The sequence below is a fragment of the Oratosquilla oratoria genome, chromosome 12 (genome assembly GCF_046742065.1).
Source record: "Oratosquilla oratoria isolate Oo_2021 chromosome 12, ASM4674206v1, whole genome shotgun sequence".
NCBI classification, from domain to species: domain Eukaryota; kingdom Metazoa; phylum Arthropoda; class Malacostraca; order Stomatopoda; family Squillidae; genus Oratosquilla; species Oratosquilla oratoria.
This window is the reverse complement of record NC_134788.1, coordinates 73,147,989-73,153,027: the sequence shown is the minus strand read 5'-3', so window position 1 is coordinate 73,153,027 and position 5,039 is coordinate 73,147,989.

Here is a 5,039-nt window from a genome sequence, read left to right as displayed (position 1 = left end):
ACTGACGAGGGTACGGATTTATTTATTTATTTATTTATTTTTTTTTTATTTTTTTTTTTGTATTGTTAAACAGTATCGTTAAAAGATAAATTAGGTGAAGATAATATGCAGTCGTTTTTTGTTTTGTTTTTTATTGGTAGTTACATGTCACTCCCAAGGGCTTATTTTTAGCCTATAGCTCAATAGTGTACATAGACCATCACGTATAATACATCTACATTGTAATCATGTTTATTGGGGACAAACTGGAAGAGACTTGGCAACCAGAATAAAAGTCATTTTATTCAAACAAATTTTATTAACAAATGCTGGTACTTCGTATAGGAGAAAGACACCAGTGTTTCAAAGGATTACAAAGGCAGAGCATGCATGCCGACAGGAGACCTTTTGGTCCATATCTAGGTCGGATGCCAAAAAATGATGAATTCATAAAAATCTGTCAATTAATAAAAATACATTGGCATTCATTATAGGCAGGCAACCGCAATTCGTGTAGTCTGGAGCCTATTCGTCAGCGTCTGTCTGTCACTGGGCGGGCGCAGGCCAAATTGCTTCAAGTAACCTGGCAGGATGGAAACAAATAAATTAGGACAAAAAAAAATGGGTTCTAAACACAATCATAGATAAAAAAACTTCCTGGGCATTTTCCGTTCTAAGGCGTCATAATGAACTCGACTCTCGACTAGGAACTCGGCTCTCGACTAGGAACTCGGCTCTCGACTAGGAACTCGGCTCTCGACTAGGAACTCGGCTCTCGACTAGGAACTCGACTCTCGACTAGGAACTCGACTCTCGACTAGGAACTCGACTCTCGACTAGGAACCCGACTCTCGACTAGGAACTCGACTCTCGACTAGGAACTCGACTCTCGACTAGGAACCCGACTCTGTACTAGGAACCAGACTCTGTACTATGAACCAGACTCTCTACTATGAACTCGACTCTCTACTATGAACTCGACTCTCTACTATGAACTCGACTCTCTACTATGAACTCGACTCTCTACTATGAACTCGACTCTACTATGAACTTGACTCTCTACTATGAACTCGACTACTAGGAACTCAATTCTACTATGAACTCCACTCTACTATGAACTCGACTCTTGACTACGAACTCGACTCCCGACTATGAACTCGACTCTCGACTATGAACTCGACACTCTACTACGAACTCGACTCTCTACTACGAACTCTACTCTCTACTACGAACTCGCTCCCTACTATGAACTCGACTCTCGACTACGAACGCTACTATCAACTCGACTCTCTACTATCAACTCGACTCTCTACTATGAACTCGACTCTCGACTATGAACTCGACTCTCGACTAGGAACTCGACTCTCGACTAGGAACTCGACTCTCGACTAGGAACTCGACTCTCGACTAGGAACTCGACTCTCGACTAGGAACTCGACTCTCGACTAGGAACTCGACTCTCGACTAGGAACCCGACTCTCTACTATGAACTCGACTCTCTACTATGAACTCGACTACTAGGAACTCGACTACTAGGAACTCGATTCTACTATGAACTCCAATCTACTATGAACTCGACTCTCGACTACGAACTCGACTCCCGACTATGAACTCGACTCTCGACTATGAACTCGACACTCTACTAAGAACTCGACTCTCTACTACGAACTCTACTCTCTACTACGAACTCGACTCCCTACTATGAACTCTACTATCAACTCGACTCTCTACTATCAACTCGACTCTTTACTATCAACTCGACTCTCGACTATGAACTCGACTCTCGACTATGAACTCGACTCTCGACTATGAACTCGACTCTCGACTAGGAACTCGACTCTCGACTAGGAACTCGACTCTCGACTAGGAACTCGACTCTCGACTAGGAACTCGACTCTCGACTAGGAACTCGACTCTCGACTAGAAACTCGACTCTCGACTAGAAACTCGACTCTCGACTATGAACTCGACTCTCGACTATGAACTCGACCCTCGACTATGAACTCGACTCTCGACTATGCACTCGACCCTCGACTATGAACTCGACTCGACTATGAACTCGACTCGACTATGAACTCAACTATGACTCGACTCGACTCGACTATGAACTCGACTCTGCTATGAACTCGGCTCTCTACTATGAACTCGGCTCTCTACTATGAACTCGGCTCTCTACTATGAACTCAGCTCTACTATCAACTCGACTCTCGACTATCAACTCGACTCTCGACTATCAACTCGACTCCCGACTATCAACTCGACTCTCGACTATCAACTCGACTCTCTGCTACGAACTCGACTCTAAGCTACGAACTCGACACTCTGCTACGAACTCGACACTCTGCTACGAACTCGACACTCTGCTACGAACTCGACACTCTGCTATGAACTCGACTCTGCTATGAACTCGACTCTGCTATGAACTCGACTCTGCTATGAACTCGACTCTCGACTCTCTACTATGAACTCGGCTCTCTACTATGAACTCGGCTCTCTACTATGAACTCGACTCTCTACTACGAACTCGACTCTCTACTACGAACTCGACTCTCTACTACGAACTCGACTCTCTACTACGAACTCGACTCTCGACTACGAACTCGACTCTCGACTACGAACTCGACTCTCGGCTACGAACTCGGCTCTCTACTATGAACTCGGCTCTCTACTATGAACTCGGCTCTCTACTATGAACTCGGCTCTCTATGAACTCAGCTCTACTATCAACTCGACTCTCTACTATCAACTCGACTCACGACTATCAACTCGACTCTCGACTATCAACTCGACTCTCGACTATCAACTCGACTCTCGACTATCAACTCGACTCTCGACAATCAACTCGACACTCTGCTACGAACTCGACACTCTGCTACGAACTCGACACTCTGCTACGAACTCGACACTCTGCTACGAACTCGACACTCTGCTACGAACTCGACACTCTGCTACGAACTCGACACTCTGCTACGAACTCGACACTCTGCTACGAACTCGACACTCTGCTACGAACTCGACACTCTGCTACGAACTCGACTCTCTGCTACGAACTCGACTCTCTGCTACGAACTCGACTCTGCTACGAACTCGACTCTCTACTATGAACTCGACTCTCTACTACGAACTCGACTCTCTACTACGAACTCGACTCTCTACTACGAACTCGACTCTCTACTACGAACTCGACTCTCTACTACGAACTCGACACTCTACTACGAACTCGACTCTCGACTACAAACTCGACACTCTACTACGAACACGACTCTCGACTATGAACTCGACTCTCGACTATGAACACGACTCGACTATGAACACGACTCTCGACTATGAACACGACTCACGACTATGAACTCGACTCTCGACTATGAACTCGACTCTCGACTATGAACTCGACTCTCTGCTATGAGCTCGACTCTCTGCTATGAACTCGACTCTCTGCTATGAACTCGACTCTCTGCTATGAACTCGGCTCTCTACTATGAACTCGGCTCTCTACTATGAACTCAGCTCGACTATCAACTCGACTCTCGACTATCAACTCGACTCTCGACTATCAACTCGACTCTCGACTATCAACTCGACTCTCGACTATCAACTCGACTCTCTACTACGAACTCGACTCTCTACTACGAACTCGACTCTCTACTACGAACTCGACTCTCTACTACGAACTCGACTCTCTACTACGAACTCGACTCTCTATTACGAACTCGACTCTCTATTACGAACTCCACACTCTACTACGAACTCGACTCTCGACTATGAACTCGACTCTCGACTATGAACTCGACTCTCGACTATGAACTCGACTCTCGACTATGAACTCGACTCTGCTATGAACTCGACTCTCTGCTATGAACTCGACTCTCACCTACAAACTCGACTCTCACCTACAAACTCGACTATCTACTACGAAATCGACTCTCTACTACAAACTCGACTCTCTACTACGAACTCGACTCTCTACTACGAACTCGACTCTCTACTACGAACTCGACTCTCTACTACGAACTCGACACTCTGCTACGAACTCGACTCTGCTATGAACTCGACTCTCTGCTATGAACTCGACTCTGCTATGAACTCGACTCTCTACTACGAACTCGACTCTCGACTACGAACTCGACTCTCGACTATGAACTCGACTCTGCTATGAACTCCGCTCTCTACTATGAACTCCGCTCTCTACTATGAACTCCGCTCTCTACTATGAACTCCGCTCTCTACTATGAACTCCGCTCTCTACTATGAACTCCGCTCTCTACTATGAACTCCGCTCTCTACTATGAACTCGGCTCTCTACTATGAACTCAGCTCTACTATCAACTCGACTCTCGACTATCAACTCGACTCTCGACTATCAACTCGACTCTCTTCTACGAACTCGACACTCTGCTACGAACTCGACACTCTGCTACGAACTCGACACTCTGCTACGAACTCGACACTCTGCTACGAACTCGACACTCTGCTACGAACTCGACACTCTGCTACGAACTCGACACTCTGCTACGAACTCGACACTCTGCTACGAACTCGACACTCTGCTACGAACTCGACTCTGCTACGAACTCGACTCTCGACTACGAACTCGACTCTCGACTACGAACTCGACTCTCGACTACGAACTCGACTCTCGACTACGAACTCGACTCTCGACTACGAACTCGACTACGAACTCGACTCTCGACTACGAACTCGACTCTCGACTACGAACTCGACTCTCGACTACGAACTCGACTCTCGACTACGAACTCGACTCTCGACTACGAACTCGACTCTCGACTACGAACTCGACTCTCGACTACGAACTCGACTCTCGACTACGAACTCGACTCTCGACTACGAACTCGACTCTCTACTACAAACTCGACTCTCTACTACAAACTCGACTCTCTACTATGAACTCGACTCTCTACTATGAACTCGACTCTCTACTATGAACTCGACTCTCTACTATGAACTCGACTCCACTATGAACTTGACTATGAACTCGACTCTCTACTAAGAACTCGACTACTATGAACTCGACTCTATGAACTCGACTCTCTATGAACTCG